The sequence below is a fragment of the Trachypithecus francoisi genome, unplaced genomic scaffold (genome assembly GCF_009764315.1).
Source record: "Trachypithecus francoisi isolate TF-2019V2 unplaced genomic scaffold, Tfra_2.0 Lachesis_group17, whole genome shotgun sequence".
Lineage (NCBI taxonomy): Eukaryota > Metazoa > Chordata > Mammalia > Primates > Cercopithecidae > Trachypithecus > Trachypithecus francoisi.
This window is the reverse complement of record NW_022681462.1, coordinates 12,499,498-12,525,116: the sequence shown is the minus strand read 5'-3', so window position 1 is coordinate 12,525,116 and position 25,619 is coordinate 12,499,498. Positions and strand designations below refer to the sequence as shown.

Here is a 25,619-nt window from a genome sequence, read left to right as displayed (position 1 = left end):
CTGTGTAGGTATTTTAGTCCTACTTTGTAGCTTAAAAAATTGAGGGTTAGGCCAGGCATGGTGGCTCACGCCTGTAATCCCAGCACTTTGAGAGGCCAAGGTGGGCAGATCACCTGAGGTCAAGAGTTCGAGACCAGCCTGGCCAACATGATGAAATCCCATCTCTACTAAAAATACAAAACTAGCCAGGCATAGTGGTGTGCTCCTATAGTCCCAGCCACTTCGGAGGCTGAGGCAGGAGACTCGCTTGAGCCTAGGAGGCAGAAGTTGCAATGAGCCAAGATCACACCATTGGACTCCAGTCTGGGCAACAAGAGTAAAACTCCTCCGTCTCAAAAAAAAAAAAAAAAGAAAGGAAAAGAAAAATTGAAAGTTAAAGCTAAAAGTGGCTTGAGATCTCCCTGCTAGTAAGAAGTAGAGCCCAGTTAAAAGTAGCCTGAAGGCCAGGCGTAGTGGCTCACACCTGTAATCCCAACACTTTGGGAGGCCGAGGCAGGTAGATCATGAGGTCAGGAGATCAAGACCATCCTGGTTAACAAGGTGAAACCCCATCCCTACTAAAAATACAAAAAATTAGCCAGGCATGGTGGCAGGTGCCTGTAATCCCAGTTACTTGGGAGGCTGAGACAGGAGAATGGCATGAACCCGGGAGGCAGAGCTTGCAGTGAGCTGAGATCGTGCCACTGCACTCCAGCCTAGGTGACAGAGCGAGACTCTGTCTCAGAAAAAAAAAAAAAAAAAGAAAGAAAGAAAGAAAAACTAGCTTGAAATCTCCCTGCTAGTAAGATGTAGAGCCCAGATCTCAGATCTTCCACCAACCTGGGCCTTGGCTATAGTCCCCAGGCCTGTTCTCTTCATTAACTCACTTCCTGGCCCTGGGGCCTTTAAGTTTGGAACCCTCTTCTACGTAGTCTCTTCTTAGCACATTTCACCTTGTTCTGATTATCTATTGCTGCAGAATAAACCACCCCAAGCTTAGCAACATAAAACAGTCATTTTATTATGCTCCCAGATTCCGCAAGTTGGGCATTTGAACAGGGCACTCTTGGGTATCTTTTCCCTGCACCATAGTGCCTGGGGCCTCAGCTAGAAAGATGCAGACAGGTAGGGGTGAATCCAAAGGCTAGGTGCTGAAATCATCAAGAACTGCACTGTCCAGTACAGTAGCCACTAGTCACATGTGGCTATTTAAATATGAGTTAAAATTAAATACTATTTAAAATTTAGTTACTAGGTGGCACTGATCACATTTTAAGGCTTGCTAGTCACATGTGTGTACCATATTGGACAGTACAGATACTAAACATTTCCATCACTGTAAAAAGTTCTTTTGGAAAGCCTGCTCTGGAGGTTTCCTTACTCAAATGCCTGGCGCCTGGGCTGGCATAACTCGAAGGCTGGACTCAGCTGAGATGAGATCTTTGACTGGTTTTGGCTTCTCATACCATGGCTGCTAGAGAGAGTGTCCTAAGAGAAGCATCAGGAGAGTGAGAGTTCTAATAGATCAAAGTGGAAGCTCAAGGCTTCTTGTAATCCATCCTGGAGTCATGTGCATCCCTTCTGCCACATTCTATTGGTTACATGCCAGTAGGATTGCCAGATAAAATACAAATATTGCATGAGTATATTAGGCTGTACTTGCATTCCTACAAAGAAATACAAAGAAAAGAGGTTTAACTGGCTTATGGTTCTGCAAGCTTTATAGGAAACATGGTGCCAGTATCTGCTCAGCATCTGAGGAGGCCTTAGGAAGCTTTTACTCATGGTAGAAGACGAAGCAGGAGCAGACACTTCACATGGTAAAAGCAGGAGCAAGAAAGAGTGGGAAGGGAGGTGCCACACACTTTTAAATGATCAGATGTGTCAAGAACTCACTCACTATCTTGAAAATAGTACCAAGCCATGAGGGATTCATCCCCATGACCCAAATACCTCCCGTAAGGCCCTACCTCCAGCATTGCAGACTACAATTCATCATGAGATTTGAGCAGGGACAGACATCCAAAATATATCATTCTACCCCAGCCCCTCCCAAATCTTGTGTCCTCACATTGTAAAATACAATCATGCCTTCCCAATAGTTCCCCAAAGGCTTAACTCATTCTAGCACTAACTCAAAAGTCCAAAGTCCAAATTCTCATCTGAGAAAAGGCAAGTCCCTTCCATCTATGAACCTGTAAAATTAAAAACAAGTTATTTACTTCTAAGATACAATGGGGGCATAGGTATTGTGTAAATGCTCCCTTTCCAAAAGGGAGAAATCAGTCAAAAGAAAGGGGCTACAGGGTCCATGCCAGTCCAAAACCTAGCAGGGCAGTCATTAAATCTTAAGGCTCCAAAATAATCTCCTTTGACTCCATGTCCTGCATCCAAGGCACACTGGTGCAAAGGTTGGGCCCTCAAGGCCTTGGGCAGCTCCACCTCTGTGGCTTTACAGGGTCCAGCCCCTGAAGCTGCTCTAACAGGTTGTTGAGAGCCTGCAGCTTTTTCAGGTACAAGGTGCAAGCTGCTGGTGGATCGACCATTCTTGGATCTGGAAGGCAGTGGCCCCCTTCTCACAACTCCACTAAGCAGTGCCCCAGTGGAGACTGTGTAGGGGCTCCAACCCCACATTTCCCCTCCACACTGCCCTAGTAGATGTTCTCTGTGGGGCTCTGCCACTGCAGTAGGCTTCTGACTGGACACCCGGGCTTTTCCATACCTCCTCTGAAATCTAGGTAGAGGGTGCCAAGCCTCATTCACTCTTGCACTCTGTGCACCCGTAGGCTTAACACCATGTGGAAGCCACCAAGGCTTATAGAGACTTGTATTCTCCAAAGTGGTGGCATGAGAAGTATCTGGGGCCCTTTGAGCCAAGGCTGGAACTAGGGCAGCCAGGATGTGGAGAAGAGTGTCCCAAGGTTGCACAGAACAGCAGGGTCCTGGGCCTGGCCCTCAAAACCATTTAGTCCTCCTAGGCCTCAGGGCCTGTGATGGGAGGGGCTGCCTGAAGGTCTCTGAAATGCCTTCAAGGCCTTTTTCCCATTGTCTTGGCTATTAGCACTTGGCTCTTTTTCATTCATGCAAATCTCTCTAGCAAGTGGTTGCTCCACAGCCTGCTTGAATTCCCCTCCGGAAAAAGCATTTTCTTTCTCTGCCACATGATCAGGCTGCAAATTTTCTAAACTTTTATGTTCTGCCTCCCTTTTAAATATAGGTTCCAACTTTAAGTCATTTACTTGCTCCTACATTGGAGTGTAGCATAGGCTGTTAGAAGCCACCAGGCTATCTCTTGAATGCTTTGCTCCTTAGAAATTTCCTCTGCCAGATACCCTAAATCATCTCTCTTTAATTCAGACTTCCACACATTCCTAGGGCATGAACAGAATGCAGCCAAACTCTTTGCTAAGGCATAACCTTTGCTTCAACTCTCAGTAAGTTCCTCATTTCCATCTAAGACCTTGTCAGCCTGTATTTCACTGCCCATATCACTATCAGCATTTTGGTCACAACCATTTAACCAGTCTCTAAGAAGTTCCAAACTTTTCCTTATCTTCCTGTCTTCTTCTAAGTCCTCCAAATTCTTCCAACCTCTTCCTGTTACCCAGCTCCAAAGCTGCTTTCACATTTTCAGGTATCTCTATAGCAATGCACCACTCCCAGTACCAGTTGTCTGTATTAGGCCATTCTTGCATTACTATAAAGAAATACCTGAGGCTGGGTCACTTATAAGGAAAAACGGTTTGATTGGCTCAGGGTTCTGAGGTTTTACAGGAATCATAGTTCTGGTATCTGCTTCTGGGGAGGCCTCTGGAAGCTTTATTCATGGCACAAGATGAAGCAGGAGCAGGCACTTCACATGGTAAAAGCAGGAGCAAGAGAAAGTTGGGGGGAAGTGCCACACACTTTTAAATGACCAGATCTCTTGAGAACTCACTATCACAAAGACAGCACCAACAAATAAGGGATCTGCCCCCATGACCAAAATACCTCCCACTAGGCCCCACCTCCAGCATTGCAGATTACAATTCAACATGAGACTTGGGTGGGGACAAACATCCAAACTATATTAATGAGACATATAACAAATGTAATTTGTTGTTCATCTGAAATTCAAATTCAACTGGGCATCTTGCATTTTCATTTACTAAATCTGGTAACCTCACATGGGAGTCACTAAAGCCAGCCAGATTCAATGGGAGAATTCAATCCACCTCTTGATGAGGGAATGACAAGGTCACATTGCAGAAAGGTATGGGGGATGGGAGACATTGTGGCCATCTTTGGAAAATATAATCTGCCACATGTTGCCAAGGAGGTCTTCATAGAGTTAAGGTTAAAGACTTTCATGGCTCTCCGTTACCTAAAAGATGACATTTAAGTTTCATGGCCTGAAGAAATAGAATTGCAAGAAAAGATCTGCTTTTATCTTTTTCCTTCACTTTGAGCTTTGAGGAACTGTCCTCAGATAATACCTCTAAATCCTATTGCCAATAGGCATTTGTCTCTGCCAACTCGGTAACCAAAATTAATTAATTACACATTAAGAAAAACAGCCTGTAATTCCAGCACTTTGGGAAGCCAAGGTCGGCAGATCACTTGAGGTCAGCAGTTCAAGACCAGCTTGGCCAACATGGTGAAACCCCGTCTCTACTAAAAATACAAAAATTAGCCAGGCACAATGGTGGGTACCTGTAATCCCAGCTACTCAGGAGGCTGAGGCAGGAGAATCACTTGAACCTGGCAGAAGGTTTCAGTGAGCCGAGATTTCACCCCTATACTACAGCCTGGGCAACAGAGCGAGACTCAGTCTCAAAAAACAAATAAAAAACAACAAAAACAGATACTCCACAGCACCATCACAGACAATGTTTCTTCTAAATTAAGGCCTCCTGAAGTGACAGTGTAATGCGGACACATTGAATAATCAGGGAACTTATGCTACGGGCAAACGGCTTCCTATCTGTGGCTCCCAAAGGTCCAGCTTAGCAAGAGAGACTCCTGTGCACAGCTCCCTATAATCCAACACAAGGACACACTGAAGGAATTAGCAATGTTTCGTGAAGACAGAGATTAACCCCTCTCACCAACACTGAGCATGTGTATACTTTATATAACAGTTGAAGCTATCAGCTTGTTTGGAGATACAGGTGTTTATTAGTAGAATTTTCATGCTGCTACTAAAGATATACTTCCAGTTCTTAGGCGTTCAAACTTAGACTGGGACTTGAACCATCAGCCTCCCACTTCTTAGTCCTTCAGACTCTGACCAGGATACATACCATCTGCCACACCCCACCCTCTACCCTGTTCTTAGGTCTTTGGATTAGAACTGGGACTTATACTATTGGCTTTCTTGGTTCTCAGGCCTTTGGGCTTGGACTGGAACTATATCACCAACTCTCCCAGTCTCTGAGACAGGAAAAACCAAATTGCTTTTCCTACCCTCACACACTCACCACTCAATACAATACTTCACTTCTAGTCTCCAAAATGTGTGTCATCAGCAAATTCTCCATCAGGCACCAACTGGGTATATACAATTTAACTCAATTCTGACATTATCTACCTGGAGTTAGTGTCAGATACCACAGGTTAAGGGCTCAGTCTCACAAGAAGTCCCAGAATAGTGCCCCCACTTCAGATGCCAGTCACAAGTTCTCCAGGTTGTGACTATACATCTAACCAACCAGCCATAAATTGGGAGTTTTCATTAATCCCTCCTCAGGTTCAATCAATTTGTTAGCATGGCTTACAAAACTCAGCGAAACTACTTACGTTTACCCATTTATTATTTATTATAAAGGACCTTAAAAAGGATACAGAAGAATAGCCAAAGAGATGCATAGGGTGAGGTATGCAGGAAGGCGCATGGAGCTTCTGTGCCCTTGTCAGCATGCCACCCTCTAGTACCTCCATGTGTTCAGCAACCAGGAAGCTCTCTGAATCCCATAGTTCAGGGATTTTTATAGCAGCTTTATCACATGATTGATTATTGACTCAGTCTCCAGTCCTTCTCCCCTTCCCAGAGGATAGGGGTTGAAGCTGAAAGTTCCAAACTTCTAATCATGGCTTGGTCTTCTGGTGACCAGCTACCATCCAGAAGCCCACCAAGGGTTACCTCATTAGAACAAAAGATCCTCCCATCACCCAGGAATTCCAAGGGATTGGGGGCTCTGTACCAGGAGCCAGGGACAGAAAACAAATATGTATTTCTTATTTTACCACAATGTCACAATCTACAGCTTACATATGGCAGATTATGGGACTTCTCAGCCTCCATGATCACTCAAACCAATCCGTCACAATATATATCTTTCTATATATCCATATATATCATATTTGTTCAGGCTGTGCGTGGCGGCTCACACATGTAGTCCTAGCACTTTGAGAGGCTGAGAGGGCACATCACTTAAGGTCAGGGTTCAAGACCAGCCTGGCCAACATGGTAAAACCCCCATTTCTACTAAAAATACAAAAATTAGCCGGGCATGGTGGTGAGTGCCTGTGATCCCAGCTACTCGGGAGGCTGAGGCGGGAGAATTACTTGAACCTGGGAGGTGGAGGTTGCAGTGAGCCGAGATCATGCTATTGCACTCCAACCTGGGCAACAGAGTGAGACTCTATCTCAAAAAGAAATAAATTAATTAACATATATATCATATCGGTTCTGTTTCTTTGGAGAACTCTAATACACATACACACACACACACACACACACACACGTTGATTTATTTTCTCCGTGTATTCTATATTCCCTTTAATTAGCAATGAGCATACATTACTTTTACAATAAGAAACACATGAACATTATTTCAAACCAGAAAAAAAGAAGCAACAGACTACTTTTTTTTTTTAAAGACAGGGTCTCACTCTGTCACACAGGCTGAGTGCAATGGCACCATCTCTGACTGCTGCAACCTCTGCCTCCGAAGTAGCTGGTACTACAGACACAAGCTACCACACCTAGCTAATTTTTGTAGAGACAGAGTTTTACCAAGTTGGCCAGGCTGGTCTCAAGCTCCTGGGCTCAAGCTATCCACCTGCCTCGGCCTCCCAAAGTGCTGGGATTATAGGCGTGAGCCACCGTGTCCTGCTGAACAACAGACTATTGATGAAATTCCAAATTAAAGAGAACACAAACTCAAGGGGTATGAGTGCCAGTCATAGCTGATTACTTACCTAGTTGCCATTTCTTCTTTCTTGTAGGCAAAAACCTGATTTGATTCAGGGTCAGTATGCACAACTGAAAAAGATTAATCATAATTAGTCCAAAGTTCATCCTCATTGTCAGTAATTGGTTGGGCTAAGGGTAGTCACATGACTTAGTTCCAGCTAGTAAAACACAAGTGGGGCCAGGCGCGGTGGCTCATGCCTGTAATCCTAGCACTCTGGGAGGCCGAGGCAGGCAGATTGCCTGAGCTCAGGAGTTCGAAACCAGCCTGGGCAACACAGCAAAACCCTGTCTCTATTAAAATACAAAACATGAGCGGGGCGTGGTGGCGTGCACCTGTAGTCCCAGCTACTCAGGAGGCTGAGGCAGAAGAGTTGCTTGAACCTGCGAGGTGGAGGTTGCAGTGAGCCAAGATCGCACCACTGCACTCCGGCCTGGGCCACAGAGCGAGACTCTGTCTCTAAAACAAAAAACAAACAAACAAAAAAACACAAGTGGACACCTATTCATGGCTGTTAGGGAAGATTTTACTCATTCGTTAAAAATAAGAAAGAAAGAATCACAAGAAGAAAAGGTCCACTATATCCTCCTCCTTAACCATCTTGTTAGTGTGCTGTCATATGAAGGCATTACTCAGTGCTATAGCAGCCATCTGATGACCACCGGGGAGATTTGCCAACATGCTAAGATGGCAGAAACAAAAGTGAGAAGGGCTCTTGGTCTCCAGTGACACTATTGAGCCACCTAATTAACCCCAAAACCACCCACTACTAACCAGACTTGTTATACAAAATAACTGTGTGTGTTTGTTTGTTTGTTTTGAGACATGGTCTCACTCTGTTGCCCAAGTTGTGGTGTGATCACGGCTCACTGCAGCCTCAACCTCCTGGGCTCAAGCAATCCTCCTGCCTCAGGCTCCTGAGTAGCTGGGACCATGGGCACATGCCACCATGTATGGCTAAGTTTTTTCACTTTTTATAGAGACACGGTCTCACTTTGTTGCTCAGGCTGGTCTCAAACTCCTGGACTCAAGCAATCCTCCTGCCTCAGCCTCCCAAAAGTGCTGGGATTACAGGTATGAACCACCATGCCCAGCCCAATAACTGTATATTGTTGAAGCTATTGTAGTTGATATTATATTACCTGCTGCCAAATACATCCCCCAAAATATTCACTATCAGGAGACAAGGTTACTAACCAAGAGTTAAGGACATACTCAGATGGTTGAAGGCACAAGAAGAGTTAGGCATACTGAGTGGAACAGGATAGAGATGATATTCAACATATTTAATAGCTGGTCCCTCATGGGCACAAAATATTCTGAAAGGGGACCAGCCCAGTCAGAATGGACCCCAGTTATAAATGATATGTACATGCCAATGTATCCTAGCTGAATATCAGCCCTAGGGTAGTTACAAAAGACAAAACAGGAGGCTCAATTAACCCTATGTTTGGGGATAAATTTTCTTGGACCAGATTCCACCTACAATGTGTCTCTTTCCAAAGTCCTGCCTCTGCCTTCTGAAGCCATGCCTCTATCAGCTTTATGCAGATCTGTGGCTGGCCCACTGCAAAAGACAGTGCCTGGAAGTTGGCAGCTTACACCCTGAACTGATATTAATGTTTTTGCTCTGGTGGTAGTGGTTTTGAACTCTTTTTAAATTGAAAGAGTAATACATTATCTTGGTATAAAAATACAAACTTTAAAGGGAAGCAAAAAATAAAAAGTAAGTCTCCCTTCCATCCTGGTACTCCTAGCCTCACTCCCCAGAGTTACCTTATTAAAAATTTGTTGCATACACTTGCATAAATTTTCTGTATTTACACAAACGTATATATGTGTATATTTTTTAACACACATACAGCAGCCTACTTAGACATGTTTATGTATTTTGCTATTCCTATTCACTATTTCTTTCTTTTTTTTCTTTTTTTGAGATGGAGTCTCGCTCTGTCGCCCAGGCTGGAGTGCAGGGCGCAATCTCAGCTCACTGCAAGCTCCGCCTCCTGGGTTCACGCCATTCTCCTGCCTCAGCCTCCAGAGTAGCTGGGACTACACCTGGCTCATATTTTGTATTTTTTAGTAAAGACAGGGTTTCACCGTGTTAACCAGTATGGTCTCGATCTCCTGACCTCGTGATCCACCCGCCTCGGCCTCCCAAAGTGCTGGGATTACAGGCGTGAGCCACCACGCCTGGCCCCTATTCACTATTTCTTAGAACTTATTCCATATCTGCATATAAATCCACTTCTTTTTATTTACAACTGCATAGTATTTTACTGTATAGATGTAACAATTTATTTAATGAGTCCTCTATTGATTAACATTTAGGGTGTTCACTACTATAAACAATGCTGCAATAAACACTGTATCAATTAGTGTTTTAGAATGAAAATAACAGAACACCCAACTATAAGTAAACCATAAGGATTTATTATCTTACATAACAAGAGATCTACAGCTAGGTGGTCCCAGGATGAGTTAATTTAGTGGTCCAACAATGTCATTAAGGGACCAAGTGTTTTCCATATTTCTCTTGCCATCTTCAAAGTGTTTGATTTTTTGCCCTGGGTTTGGAAGTAAGATGGGATGTACTGTTCCAGTCATCCCATCATGGTTCAGCTCTGTTCAAAGGCAAGAAATCAATTTCTCCTTGCACATCTCTTTTTCTCAGGGAGGAAAACTTTTCCCAGAAGCCCTGCCACAGACTTCCCTTCACAAATCATTAGCTAGAACATACCCATCCATAAACCAATCACTGTTAAAGAGGGAAATAATTACTCTTATTGGCTTAGACCAGTTAAGATTAATCCCCTGGAGCTGGGAAAGAACATGCTTCTCCTGATCACAGTGCATCCTGATACCTGAAGAAACTCAAGGTCCTGTTGGCCAGAAGAAAGGATGAAATGTCTGTTGGGTAGCAACCAAGAGGGTCTTCTACACATACTATCTTTGTGTATATTTATAAGTATATGCATAGGACAAAGTCCTTGAAATAGACTCGCTGGATCAAAAGAGTATGTTCATTTTAAATGTTGACAGGCATCAATGGATGAATGGTGTATTAGGTGTACATATTAGATGAATGTAGCAGTATGAAATGGTGTATTTCATATGGCTGTGAAGAAATACCTGGGACTGGGTAATTTATAAAGAGAAAGAGGTTTGGCTGGGCACAGTGGCTCACGCCTGTAATCCCAGCACTTTGGGAGGCCAAGGTGGGCATATCACCTGAGGTCAGGAGTTGGAGACCAGCCTGACCAACATGGAGAAAGCTTCTCTCTACTAAAAATACAAAACTAGCTGGGCGTGGTGGTGGTGCATGCCTGTAATCCCAGCTACTCGGGAGGCTAAGGCAGGAGAATCACTTGAACTTGGGAGGCAAAGGTTGCAGTGAGCTGAGATTGAGCCATCGCACTCCAGCCTGGGCAACAAGAAGGAAACTCCGTCTCAAAACAAAAACAAAACAAAAAAAAAGAGGTTCCCAACATGGCTGGGGAGGCCTCACAATCATGGCAGAAGGTGAAGGAGGCACAAAGACACGTCTTACATGGTGGCAGGCAAGAGAACATGTGCAGGGGAAATGCTCTTTATAAAACCATCAGATTGGGCCGGGCGCGGTGGCTCAAGCCTGTAATCCCAGCACTTTGGGAGGCCGAGACAGGCGGATCACGAGGTCAGGAGATCGAGACCATCCTGGCTAACATGGTGAAACCCCATCTCTACTAAAAATACAAAAACTAGCCGGGCGAAGTGGCGGGCGCCTGTAGTCCCAGCTACTCGGGAGGCTGAGGCAGGAGAATGGCGTGAACCCGGGAGGCGGAGCTTGCAGTGAGCTGAGATCCGGCCACTGCACTCCAGTCCGGGCGACAGAGCAAGACTCCGCCTCAAAAAAAAAAAAAAAAAAAAAAAACCATCAGATCTTGTGAGACTTATTCACTGTCACAAGCACAGCATGGGAAAAACCGCCCCCATGATTCAATTGCCTCCTACTGGGTCCCTTCCACAACATGTGGGGATCATGGGAGCTACAATTCAAGGTGAGATTTGGGTGGGGACACAGCCAAACCATATCAAATGGATAAACAAAATGTGGTATATACATAAAAGGGAATATTCAGCCTTAAAAAGAAGTGAAATTCAGACACATGCAAACATGGACAGACTGAAGATATTACCCCAAGTGAAATAAGCCAGATACAAAAGGACAAATATTGTAAATTTCCACTTACATGAGTAGAATAGTTAAGTTCAAAGAGACAGAAAGTAGAATCGTGACTGCCAGTGGTTATGCGAAGAAGAAATTGAGAAGATGAAAAAGTCCTAGAGATGGATGATGGTAATAATAGCACAACAATGTGAAAGTGCATAATACTATTGAACCATATGCTTAAAATGGTGAAAATGGTAAATTTTATGTATAAATTTACCACGATTAAAAAAATAATGTTGCTAGATATTGCAAAAATGTCCCAAAGAGATTTTAACATTCAACTCTCTCACCCCTAGTGGATAGGGCAGTGCCTGGGTTCCCTATAATGTTTTGACTCCAGTGCAAACTCAAGGGTCCCCAACTGGTGACATAGAAGGTATTGATGGATATGAGACCAGTAGTCCCTTTATTAGATCAGTAGCAGAAAAATCTGGTTTTAGAAGCAAAAGAAGACTCTCCAGGAGGGGAGGGATGAGCAGGCAGTCTTCTTTTTATTTCTTGAGTTTCAACCATGTCCCTTTCCCTTTATTACTTCTACCCCATCATGGTGGCTCCAAGACTCTGCTGCTCCCCTTTAGCTCTGTGACTTAAGTGAGGACAATAATCTTGTCCTTTGCTTTCCCTTAAGAAAAATCATCCAAAAATTGGAAATTCAGCACAAAGATTACCACATGCCCTTTCAAAGCCACATGACTGACTATTGTGTAACAACCTTCCTAAGACTTATCTGATTTTCTAAGATATACCTTTATTTGACCTATTTATTATTTTTTTTTTTTAATAGAGACAAGGTCTTGTTTTGTTACCGAAGCTGAAGCGCAGTGGCAAAATCATAGCTCACTGCAGTCTTGGACCCCTGGGCTCAAGTGATCCTCCCACCTTGGCCTCCCAAAGTGTTGGGATTACAGGCGTGAGCCACTGTGCCTGGCCTCTTGACTTACTATTTACAGTTGATCAGACTAGGTTCTGAAAAGCTAGATTTAATCTATAAAATATTGATAAGTTTTGCAAAGTTTTTTTTTCTGGTGGAGAGGTAAATGATTTCTCTCTGGTAGAAAAGATAAGCCCAAAAGTTAGTTATTGCTCTGTCAGGACCTGTTTTATATCTGACTCTGCCATCTTTCTGCATTCTTCTTTTCACCGACTACATATAACCTTTGAACTGGTGTTGCTATCTTGCTGGTGTCCTCATGAGTGAGCTAAACACATCTTTGACAAGGGCTTACTTATGTTACATTCTTAACTATTTGAAAATTATATTTGACATCCATAACACAGTTGTAGCAGGCTTTCAAAAATGACTCTGCTAAATATGAAAGAATGGGAATAAACAGAAGAAATGTTAAAAGTATAAAAACAACCATCTCATCCTTCCAGCTGCCCACTCACACCCTCAGACATCTCTAAAGTTAGACTATGAAGCAGATCAGAATTTGCTTTGAAGCCATTTTGAAATCTGGGGTTTGACTTTTCCCCAGAGGATGGGCAGGACTCTTGAGGATAGCTGTGGGCATGTCCTCCCTCTTCTGGACACCCCTACTGCCCCCCAAACCCCCACCCCCATCCCCTACTTGCATGGGACTTGATCTCTTCCAGTGCCCAAGAGTATAACCTCACCCTTACTCCTCCACGTGACTCATTTGACAGCTGGGAAATCCTCAGCCTCAGCAAGTTGCCCTTTCTGTTAACCTTTGCATCTAAATAGCTCAAGCTGTACATTCCTGGGGTTTTGTTCTGGTGTGAGCTCCCATTCCCATTTCCTATTCCCACTGAATTCCTGTGCCTTGCACTGTGACTGTTCCCTTCTCTTGGTCCTACCACTGGACCCCAGATCCCTCTTGATTTCTTGGAGCCATAACTTGCCCAAAGCAGTTGTATGCAGCAGATCTCTATAAAGCTTTGGAGAGACGTTCTTTGCAGCACTGCACAGCCACCATTTTCACATTGACTGCTAGAATCCAGAAGCCTCCCTGCCGTTTTGGATGTTTTGCTGGCTCTCCCTTCTCAGGCCTCACACTGGGCTACCTGCACATTAAGTCAGCTCCTCTACCTTCCTTCCTCTAAACCAAGCTTGTCCAACCCGTGGCCCAGGATGGCTTTGAATGTGGCCCAACACGAATTCGTAAACTTTCTTTTATTTTTTCTTTTTCTTCAAGAACTGAACAGTAGTGAAAATGTACATAAACTTTCTTAAAACATTATGTGATTTTTTGAGATTTTTTTTTAAGTTCATCAGCATCATTAGTGTTAGTGTATTTTATATGTGGCCCAAGGCAATTCTTCTTCTTCCAATGTGGCCCAGAAAAGCCAAAAGATTGGACACCCCTGCAAACCTTTCCACAGTCCCTCCCTTCTCTTCCCTGACCCTCTTTCCAGAGCTATCTCCAGGAATTCAATATTCGTCCCACCTTACTGAGCAGGACAATTCCAATTATCTCCCAAAGGTCTCACATCCAAATACCCTCTTTCTGCAACCCATTCTGCCCCAAAGCTGAGTCTCACCGTCAGCAGCCCTAGGGGCCAGCAAAGTATTTTTCTAAACTAAGAACCATTTCCCCTCAACGTAAGACATGTCTCTTAGTAAGAAGCAAAATATTCTCCCATCACACGTGAGACAACAATACAAATATATGGCAAAATGGAGGAAGCAAAGAAGAATTTTTTTTTTTTAAGTGTCACATAGCTCCCCGGGAAACTGGCTTTAATTTACCATATTTATACTCTCTCTCAGAGCCCCAAAAAGAACTGGATTAAGAGTTTCCCATGGCCAGACGCAGTGGCTTGCACCTATAACCCCAGCACTTTGGGAGGCCAAGGCAAGCGGATCACCTGAAGTCAGGAGTTTGAGACCAGCCTGGCCAAAATGGTGAAACTCCATCTCCACTAAAAATACAAAAATTAGCTGGGTGTGGTGGCACCCACCTGTAATCCCAGCTACTTGGGTGGCTGAGGCATGAGAATTGCTTGAACCCAGGAGGTGGAGGTTGCAGTGAGCCGAGATCACACCACTGCACTCTAGCCTGGGTGACAGAGTAAGGCTGTCTCAGAAAAAAAAAAAAAGAATTTCCCTCTAGGGAAGACAAAGTTTTCCCAAAGGCAAAGCAAACCTTTTTGAGACAGGTAATTTGTGTCCTAGTCCACTCAAGTAGTCTAAGGGCTCTTAGCTGGGGACCCTCGGGAGACGCTGTCAGTAGCTACTGCAGTATTCAGTACTGAAGCAGCTGCACGAAACTTGCTGAGGCAGCAAAATGCCCCTGCAGTGGGTGTCAATTCATCATCCCCACTTTTCAGCCGGCAAAGAAATCCAGAAACAGTTAAGCTGCACGTTGCAATTTCTTAAAATAGAACTTCCCAGTTTTGAGTTTCATCAAGCCTTCCACTGGTTTTACAGTATTATGCATATGTCCTTCCCTCTCACATTGTTTCTCCCTTTAATTATTTTTTTCTTCCTCTTTTTCTTCTTTTTCACGTCAGATGAGTAATATGCCGATGCCATAACAAGGTTTGAGGGACGCACAGCTCACCCAGGAATGCGAAAACCCAGGCATGATGCTTATGAACTACAGAAGGATCACATTGTCCCAATGTTCACACTATTTTTAGGAGATTGCCCTCTGCGTGGAAAAGCTGGCCTAAGAAAGCTCTGTTAACTTTGTTGCTGACTTTGATAACGGAGGCCACCAGACTGTAATTAGTCCACTTGGGCGGTTGTAACAGAATACTATAGGCTGAGTGTTTAAACAGGAATTTACTTCTCATAGCTCTGGAGGCTGGAAGTCTAAGATCAAGGTGCCAGCAAGTAGTCTGAAGCCTCTTCTCTTGGCGCACAGGCAGCCATCATCTTGCTGTGGGCTCACATGAAGTCTTTGTGGTAGGAGAGCAAACTCTGGTGTCTCTTCTTATAAAGACGCCAGTCTCATTATGAAGGCCCCACCGTCATGAGCTCATCTAGCCCTAATTATCTCCAAAAGAAAATACTACCGTATTGGGGGTTAGAGCTTCAACACGTGAATTTGGGGTAGGGGGTACAATTCAGTCCACAGCATAGGGTCTGTTTCCCAGTCTCAGCCTTTCGGGCAGTATCTTCAATTTCCAATCACATGATGTGAATGGACAACCAAGACCACAAGTTACGATTTAAACTCTGCAAAGTTTCCCTCTTACATTCCATTCCTAGAAACAAGGAGGCATTTTACAAACTATTACCCTAGATTTTTGCAGTCCTCTTAAAATACTTTACCAGAATAGTAGATAGTACCATTCTTTTGTATTTTGAAGTTTCTGCAACATGGTCTTCTCAAGAAAAAGAGCTTCGAGCCAGGCACAGTCGTTTATGCCTAGAATCCCAGCACTTTGGGAGACCAAGGCGGGCAGATCACCTGAGGTCAGGAGTTCGAGACCAGCCTGGCCAACATGGTGAAACCCCATCTCTACTGAAAATACAAAAAAAAATTAGCAGGTGGGCCAGGTGCGGTGGCTCACGCCTGTAATCCCAGCACTTTGGGAGGCTGAGGCGGGCAGATCATGAGGTCAGGGGTTCAAGATCAGTCTGGCCATCATAGTGAAACCCCGTCTCTACTAAAAATACAAAAAATTAGCCAGGCATGGTGGCAGGCGCCCGTAATCCCAGCTACTCAGGAGGCTGAGGCAGGTGAATTGCTTGAACTCAGGAGGCAGAGGTTGCAGTGAGCCAAGATCGCGCCACTGCACCCCAGCCCAGGCGACAGTGCAAGACTCCATCTCAAAAAAAAAAAAAAAATTAGCCAGCCATGGTGGCGGGTGCCCATAATCCCAGCTACTCAGGAGGCTGAGGCAGGAGAATCACTTGAACCCAGGAGGCAGAGGTTGTGAGCCAAGACAGTGCCATTGAACTCCAGCCTGGGCAACAGGAGCAAAAACTCGGTCTCAAAAAAAGAAAAAAAAAAAAAAAGAGCTTCATACTAGATTAAGGATGAAGATGACAGTAATTTCCTCTTTGTCACGATCTAAAAACATCACAAAATGCTACCTGTTAAAATACATTAAAAATACACGACTTTCTTTCCACCCTTTGATATTTTCATTTATGAGCTATGATTCATAAGAATGCTCCGTCACTGGAAAAGCACAAAATTCAAATTCACTATGGCATGTTTATGATTACTACTAGAAAAATATATGGCCTTGATTCTCTAGGTGATTCTTATTCCTTTGGTCTTTTTCTTCTTTCCTCTTCCCTGTGTTGTTACAGTGTTGATTGTACAATCATTTACAGAACAATAGTAAATAATGTCAGCTAACATTTGATGAATTCTTCTTTTTTTTTTTTTTTGAGACGGAGTCTCGCTCTGTCGCCCGGGCGGGGAGTGCAGTGGCCGGATCTCAGCTCACTGCAAGCTCCGCCTCCCGGGTTTACGCCATTCTCCTGCCTCAGCCTCCCGAGTAGCTGGGACTACAGGCGCCCGCCACCTCGCCCGGCTAGTTCTTTGTATTTTTTAGTAGAGACGGGGTTTCACCGCGTTAGCCAGGATGGTCTCGATCTCCTGACCTCGTGATCCGCCCGTCTCGGCCTCCCAAAGTGCTGGGATTATAGGCTTGAGCCACCGCGCCCAGCCTACATTTGGTGAATTCTTAACATACGCCAGCCACTTGCCAAGTGTTTTACATTCCCTCTCTCTTTTAATCCTCACGAAAGCCTCATGAGGTAGCTATTATTATCCATGAAACACAAAAAAATATTAAATGTTAAGTACGTATAATTGTCTCTCTGCTCTTCACTTTCTTTTTTTTGTTGTTGTTTTGAGGTGGAGTCTCGCTCTGTCGCCCGGACTGGAGTGCAGTGGCCGGATCTCAGCTCACTGCAAGCTCCGCCTCCCGGGTTTACACCATTCTCCTGCCTCAGCCTCCCGAGTAGCTGGGACTACAGGCGCCCGCCACTTCGCCCGGCTAGTTTTTGTATTTTTAGTAGAGATAGGGTTTCACCGTGTTAGCCAGGATGGTCTCGATCTCCTGACCTCGTGATCCGCCCGTCTCGGCCTCCCAAAGTGCTGGGATTACAGGCTTGAGCCACCGCGCCCGGCCTCTGCTCTTCACTTTCTAAGAAGGTAGATTCCTTGGAGGGTTCTTTATTTTACTTGATGGGGTGCTGCTGGGGACAGGAAGTGGAAAAGTGAAGATAGCGAGAGAAGGCTAAATTAGAATAAGGAGATGGAGACCCAGAAGGGCTGGCGGAGGTTGTCAGATTAAGGGGTAGAAGAGGAGGGTAAGGAGAAAGTGAAGGCAAAGATGAGGAGCTGGGAGGAACCTGGCAAGGACTGGCAGGCTCAAGAGGAGGGGAAGGTGTCATGGTCACAACAGAGGGGAGGCGGATTTGGGGAAACAGTGGGATCTTTGGAGAGGATTTTTCAAAGTTCTGGTACATGAAGTATTACTTACTCTTTCTTCAATATCTCCAGGAAAATCTCAGCATTGAATCTGCCGTATTTTATCTAATCCAAGCTGTGAATGACTGTAAGATAGAATCGATGGCAAGATACATCATTGTTGGTCATGGTAGCACACGCCTGTAGTGCCATTACTCCGGAGGCCGAGAGAGGATGATCTCACAAAGCCCAGGAGTTCTGGCATATAGTGTGCTATGCTGATTGGATGTCCGCATTAAGTTTGGCATCAGTATGGTCATCTCTCAGGAGCAGAGGACCACCAGAGTGTCTAAGGAGAGGTGAACCCAGGTTGGAAACAGAGCAGGTCAAAATTCCCATGCTAATCAGTAGTGGGATGATGCCTGTGAATAAACAGGCACCCCAGCCTGGAAAACTCATCTCTTTAAAAAAAAAAAAAAAGAAAGAAAGAAATACACATCACATTTTAGGAAGGAAGAAAGGTATGAAGGAAGAGAATTACCAATTACAAGTGCCCATCAGTTCAAAATGTGTCCCAATTTCAAAGAAATACAATATATTATACTTTAATCCTTTCACAGTCAGATTTATACCTTTTTGGTTTTTTGTTTGTTTGTTTGTTTTTTTGAGGCGGAGTCTCGCTCTGTCGCCCGGGCTGGAGTGCAGTGGCCGGATCTCAGCTCACTGCAAGCTCCGCCTCCCGGGTCTACGCTATTCTCCTGCCTCAGCCTCCCAAGTAGCTGGGACTACAGGCGCCTGACACCTCGCCCGGCTAGTTTTTGTATTTTTAGTAGAGACGGGGTTTCACCGTGTTAGCCAGGATGGTCTCGATCTCCTGACCTCGTGATCCGCCCGTCTCGGCCTCCCAAAGTGCTGGGATTACAGGCTTGAGCCACCGCGCCCGGCCTGTTTTGTTTTTTAATGTGTCATTATCTGGCAAGGCCAGATCTGAGCTGCCCAGGAAGGGTCTGTTATACTTCAATTACACCCGTTTTACAAAGGAGAAAAAGGCAAGCTTCACCTGCCTTTTCCATGTGTGAGTGTTGGGCCCTAGAGGCTGCAAATGCTTGGTTTTACTCCTCAGTGGCCTCCACCCTGAGCTCAGTCATCCAGCTCAAAAAGACAATAGGAAGCTACCTTTCTAACTAAAACTGGTATTCTTATTCAATCCTGTGGCAAATTCCTGTGCTTTTTGTGTTACCTTTGGCATATTTTATTTTATTGTATTTTATTTTTGAGATGGGGTCTGGCTCTGTCACCCAGGCTGAAGTGCGGTGCGCTCCAGCCTCCACCTCCCAGGTTCAAGCCATCCTCTCACCTCAGCCTCTCAAGTAGCTGGGACCACAGGCACACACAACTAGGCCCAGCTAATTTTTTGTATTTTTTGTAGAGACGGGGTTTCACCATGTTGCCTAGGCTGGTCCTGAACTCCTGCCTTCAAGTGATCCACCCACCTCGGTCTCCCCAAGTGTTGAGCCTGGCTTTGACATCCAATTTTTTTTTTTTTTTTTTTTTTTGAGACGGAGTCTCGTTCTGTCGCCCAGGCTGGAGTGCAGTGGCCGGATCTCAGCTCACTGCAAGCTCCGCCTCCCAGGTTTACGCCATTCTCCTGCCTCAGCCTCCCAAGTAGCTGGGACTACAGGCGCCTGCCGCCTCGCCCGGCTAGATTTTTGTATTTTTTAGTAGAGACGGGGTTTCAGCGTGTTAGCCAGGATGGTCTTGATCTCCTGACCTCGTGATCCGCCCGTCTCGGCCTCCCAAAGTGCTGGGATTACAGGCTTGAGCCACCGCACCCGGCCCTTGACATCCATTTTTAATCTTCCTCTAACACATCCAAACTCCTTGAAAAAGCTCAAATTCTCTCTCTGGGCTTTGAGATGTAAATTTGCTATCCTGTTTCCTCTAAAACTCAATAAAGGCTCCCTTTATGTGGGACAGATAAGCTTTAACATGTTCTATTTACAAGACACAGTTTGAATCCAACTATCCTTTTAAACTAGTGAATGTTATGTGTCTCATGGCTACAGTTTTAAAAATCAAAGCTATAGGGCTGGTGTGGTGGCTCACGCCTGTAATCCCGGCACTTTGGGAGGCCAAGAGAGGAGGACCAATTGAGGTCAGGAGTTCGAGACCGGCCTGGCCAACATGGTGAAACCCCATCTCTACTAAAAATACAAAAATTAGCTGGGCATGGTAGCGGGCGCCTGTAGTCCCAGTTACTTGGGAGGCTGAGGCACGAGAATCTCTTGAACCTGGGAGGTGAAGGTTGCAGAGAGCCAAGATTGTGCCACTGCACTCCAGCCTGGGTGACAGAGCAAGACTCTGTCTCACAAACTCCATTTCACACCAAAAAACAACAACAACTAAAATCAAACTATAAAGGCTTTATGTTTGTGTTTTTATGTATACATGTGTACATATCTGTTTCTATATTGTCTACACGGTACCAAGTTGACTTGTAAATAAATGAATGCTCATAAATTAAGTAAATAAAACGAAATGCTTTTCAAGTTCATATGACTTTTTAGTAATCTTTGGTGAATAAAAATAATATTGATTTAAGTATATGTAATTGAAGCTACTAGAAATAAGGGAAAGCAATCCTGTATACTAAGTATATGAAAAAACCCAAGATGTTTTTGGTGAGAAAAGAGTTATAAAAAGGCATAAGGACATGTGTTTTTGTTTTTAAAAAATACTTTTGTCTAGTTTTGCGGTTAAAAGTTCGTTCTTTCTTTTTCTTTCTTTCTTTCTTTTTTCTTTTCCTTTTTTTGAGACAGGGTCTTAACTCTGTCACCCAGGCTAGAGTCCAGTGACATATTCTCAGCTCACTGCAACCTCTGCCTCTCGACCTCAAGTGATCCTCACACCTCGGCCTCCCAAGTAGCTGGGACTACAGGCACACATCACCACACCTGGCTAATATTTGTATTTTTTGTAGAGACAGGATATCATCATGTTGCCCAGGCTGATCTTGAACTCCTGGGCTCCAGTGATCCTCCTGCCTAGGCTTCCCAAAGTGCTGGGATTATAGGCGTGAGCCACCGTGCCCGTCCTATTTCAAAATTTTAATGATATACATAAAATTGAGTGAATATAGAAAGTTGGGAAAAGAAAGAATATAAAAAATTTCATACCAGGTTAGGTTATAAAAGGCTTATGGAAATCTTGTGTGGCCAAAGCTAATTAAGAATAGATGAACTTATAAAGTTCATAAAGATGAGCTTATAAAGTTTTATTAAATTTAGCTTTAGTATCAATACACTGAAACATGGGTAAATTTTGGTTTTCTCTTTGAACAAAATTTTTGTGTACTACTAATAAAAGATAGTAAGCCGGGCACGGTGTCTCATGCCTGTAATCCCCGCACTTTAGGAGGCCAAAGCAGATGGATCACCTGAGGTCAGGAGTTCAAGACCAGCCTAGCCAACAAAAACCCTGTCTCTACTAAAAATGCAAAAATGAGCTGGGCGCAGTGGCAAGTGCCTATAATCCCAGCTACTTGGGAGGCTGAGGCAGGAGAATTGCTTGATCCTAGGAGGCAGAGGTTGCAGTGAGCCGAGATTGCACCACTGCACTCCAGCCTGGGCAACAGAGTAAGACTCCATCTCAAAAAAAAAGAAAAAAAGAAAAAAAAAAAAAAGGAAGGAGAGAAACAGACTCTGTATACTTTATTAGATCTTTTAATTATTTGAATATTTGTCTCCTCTCCATCAAAAAGTAAAGATTTTTGCTTTTTAAAATCTTTTATAAATAAATTATAACTGGCTAAATGACTATTGTTTTACAGTGACCTGTGATCCTATTGTGATTACGTGTTTTAAACCTTTTAAACCTTTCTTATTTTGATCAAGTGTTTTCAACCTTTTACATATTTCACAGGCTTCCTCAAATCAAACTTTATATTTGAAATTAAGTGTTTTCAACCTCAAACTAACTTTGGGATGTTCAAAGGGACCCCTGAAGCATCCGAAAGAGAGATCATAAGCAGGCCTATTGGTACATTAAATTACATGGGAAGCAGTGTCAAATAAACAATGATGTTCAGCCTTTTTTTTTTTGAGTTATATATGTAAGAACAGGTCATTAATGTGCTCCAAATTTGTATGCAAATCCTAAAAATCTGACATGCTGTCAACTCATCATCATTATGGCGATTATGTAAAATTGTTGTAGACCACAGAAAATAACTAAGTTTTAAAAATCAGTTGTTTATTTAAGTATGGCCATTTTAAGTCCTGTTGTCCACAGTTAATTGCTTTACTTTGATACTTTTTTTCCTGAAAGCTCTTTGCAAATCCTAGATGTTGTGTCTTCAAGGAGGTTTATGGAAAGGATGGAAAGAACTCTGACAAATACAGGTTTCTGACAACATTGAGATCATACCATTAGACTAGGCAAAAAGTTTCAAAACACTAAAAAACAAAACAAAACTAGAAAACCTGGACTCATAAAACCGCCCACCTAACATCTAGCAGAACGAGAACTAATTAGATGGGATTGAACTGGTAGAAGACTGAAATGATTTTTTACGACTTTTTTTTGTTTGTCATATTGCTGATTTTTATGTTTTGTTTTCCAGAATTAAGAAAACTCTTTTCTTCTTATTTCAGGATATTTATAGCTTACAGCAACTGATTGTTTTCTAGAATTAAGAAAACTTTTTTCTTCTTATTTAAGGCTATTTACAGCTTGCAGCAATTGAGTAAAGTGTACTTTCATAACAGATTTAAAACATTTACCTCTCTCTCTACCTAATCTCTCTAGAATTTGGAAACTATTTATGAGTATTCTTATTTTATGACAGTATAGTTATTTGTGTAAGTTCAGTAAGATTGTTTTCATCTGCCACAAAACACAATTGGAAAAACTGGTTATTTTACCAAGGTTTTAACTAGAATATCCTATTTTGAGATATGACTAGACTGCTTTGAGGAACTGAGGTTGACTTGTATGGAGCCAATAAAAAGCCTCTTGGAAAGACTGGCTCGGTACCTTGTCTACACAGTACTCTAATAGGTTCCTAACCTTGAAGTAAGTAAAGAATGTCACTTTCTGACAGGCCTAGGAACCTCAAGTTATTTGGGGGACCTCAGGAAGAGTGAAATTTACTCAATTTGTATTGGTCTTACAGTCTTTGGCGTAACTCCTAAGCCTCAAGTGGCTTTTAAAAGACTAATTTGACATTTCTTATGAAGTTTCAGCAAAGCCAACTTAACAAGAATCTATATGATGAATCCCTATCATTATTGCATTTTATGCAAATAACCAGGCCAAGTTAATAACACTAAACTTATTTTACAAGCAAATTAATCTTGCTATAAATATCTTTGGTAAAAATTTTAAAATGACGAGAGAAAGCTTACGTTTCAGAAGAAAACTATAGTGCATTAGATTCTAGCCCTGTCCATTTGTTTTTGAGGAGTTTGTCGTTGTTGTTTTTGTTATCTGGGCTGAATCCAGAATTTTAGTTTTCTCCAATATCTGGCTGCAACTCTCCAGACTAATGTTACCAATTGTTCTCCCATCCTTCTGACTTGGAATCACTAGAAATTAAAACCATCTTTTCCCTAATGGCGTACAAGCTGAAGCTAGTCAGCCTGGCTTTGAAGAAAAATCACCACAACAGCTTATATTTGGACAAATGTTGCATATGCAAACTGCAAACCAGAAAAATCTTGAGATTGCCGCTAATCTTTGTGATGGACTGCCCTCCAAACTCTGGAAAAACTAGTTTATAGACTACTCCAGACATTAACCTTTGTTCTTCTTTTTCCACAGAAATGCCTCTTATTAACAACCTGTTGGGCTGCATCATATAGAGGCATAGCTTTGACAACCCATCTGCAATGCCCTCTTCTAGAATGATACACCACTGCTTAATTGAACTGGCCTATTCCCTGAAACGTGGGACTGGTTTAATTGCGTGTGGGGGAAAGTGCTTAGGTTTGTTCTTTTCTATGTGCTTATTCTCATCCTAATCTGTGTTATTTTCTCCCTTTGCAAATTCCTTGCCACTCAATTACTAACCTGATTTTTCTCTCCATAACTACCAATCCTATTTTAATAGGTAAAATTTCCTGAAAATAAAGTTTCAAATGGGAGACTAAAAGAAACCAAACATATTTCCATATTTCACCCCAAAATATACTTCTGTTTTTTTGTGTGTGTGTTTTTTTTTTTTGAGACAGAGTCTCGCCCTGTGGCCCAGGCTGGAGTGTGATGGCGCAATCTCGGCTCACTGCAACCTCCATCTCCCAGGTTCAAGTGACTCTGCCTCAGCCTCCCGAGTAGCTGGGATTACAGGTGTGTGCCACCACACCTGACTAATTTTTTGTATCTTTCGTAGGACGGGATTTCACCATGTTGGGCAGGCTGGTGACTCCTGACCTTGTCATCTGGCTGCCTCGGCCTCCCAAAGTGATTGGATTACAGGCAGGAGCCACCGCGCCTGGCCCCAAAATATACTTCTTTGACGTATTTTGAGATGGCTATTCAGAGGACCTGCAGAAAGGAATAGCCCTGAAAAGCTGCCTTTTGTAGGAGAGATTTGCATTTATAGAGAAAAATCTAGGTTAGTGAAATGAGCAGTCATACTTCCTCTGAGTGCCTCCACCCATCCTTTGTCCAGATCTAGAAAAGATTATGTCTACCACAGACTACCATCTATCCTTTCTGAGGGCAGCTCCGAGACTGTATTAGTCCATTTTCATACTGCTATAAAGAACTGCCCGAGACTGGGTAATTTATAAAGAAAAGAGGTTTAATTGCCTCACAGTTCCACATGTCTCGGGAGGCCTCAGGAAGCTTATAATCATGGCAGAAGGTGAAGGAGAAGCAAAGACTTTCTTCACATGGTGGCAGGAAAGAGAGACCCAGCAAGAGCAGGGAAAAGCACCTTATAAAACCAACAGATCTCATGAGAACTCACTCACTGTCATGAGAACAGCATAAGGGAAAATGTCCCCATGATCCAATCACCTCCCACCTGGTTCCTCCCTCGACATGTGGGGATTATGGGGATAAACCATTCAAGATGAGATTTGGGTAGGGACACAGAGCTAAACCACATCAGAGACGACCTGAGATACTTCCATCTGCATAATGAGACAGCCTTTGCTTGACATTCCTCTTCCATAACCTGTGCTGTCACCTCCCACAGAGCCCAGCGAAACTTGGTCCCAGGCCACTGGTCTTTGGACTCATTCATCTTCCCTGAAAATCATTTACTGCCCCTCAAAAGAATTGTCTCCCCACTCACTTATGAAGAAGGGTACACAAGCTTCTGTACCCTACTGGGTTATTGGATAATCATTCTCTCCTGTGATTCCTTGGTGCTATGCATGTTAAAAAAAATTTTAATATGCCCTTTCTCCTGTTAATCTGCTTTTTGTCAGCTGATTTTCTGTGAATCTTCAGAGGGTGAAGGATAAGTTTTGCCTTGGCCCCTACAAGAACAATCCTTCAACTATTTTTGTAATTTATGATGTTGACTTTTTGAAGAATTCAAGCCATTTGCCTTCTAAAGTGTCACATTGTCTCTGTGTGTGTTTGTGTGTGTGTTTATGCCTTTTGTTTTGTTTTTTGTTTGTTTGTTTTGGATGGAGTCTCACTCTGTCACACAGGCTGGAGTGCAGGGGTACGATCTTGGCTCACTGCAACCTCCGCCTCCCAGGTTCAAGTGATTCTCCTGCCTCAGCCTCACTAGTAGCTGGGATTATAGGCATGCACCACCACACCAGGCTAATTTTTAGTAGAGATGGGGTTTCACCATGTTGGCCAGGCTGGTCTTGAACTCCTGGCCTCAGGTAATCTACCCGCCTTGGCCTCAGCCAAAGTGCTGGGATTACAGGCGTGAGCCACCGCACCCGG

The 25,619-nt window shown here is 43.5% G+C and overlaps 1 long non-coding RNA gene and 1 other non-coding gene across 2 annotated transcripts in view; both read right to left on the bottom strand.

Moving 5' to 3' along the window:
* The window catches only part of LOC117099711, a 58,987-nt gene extending 40,816 nt beyond the window's left edge, over positions 1-18,171 (bottom strand). Inside the window, exons 1-2 of the long non-coding RNA XR_004443962.1 lie at positions 17,782-18,171; positions 7,162-7,225 (exon numbers count right to left, since the gene is read on the bottom strand). This is a non-coding gene — a long non-coding RNA (uncharacterized LOC117099711). The remainder of the gene's footprint in view (positions 1-7,161; positions 7,226-17,781) is intronic.
* On the bottom strand, positions 14,836-14,939 carry LOC117063171. Its single transcript, XR_004428784.1, has one exon. It is a non-coding gene; the product is annotated as a small nucleolar RNA U13 (small nucleolar RNA).
* Positions 18,172-25,619: the final 7,448 nt, after the last annotated feature.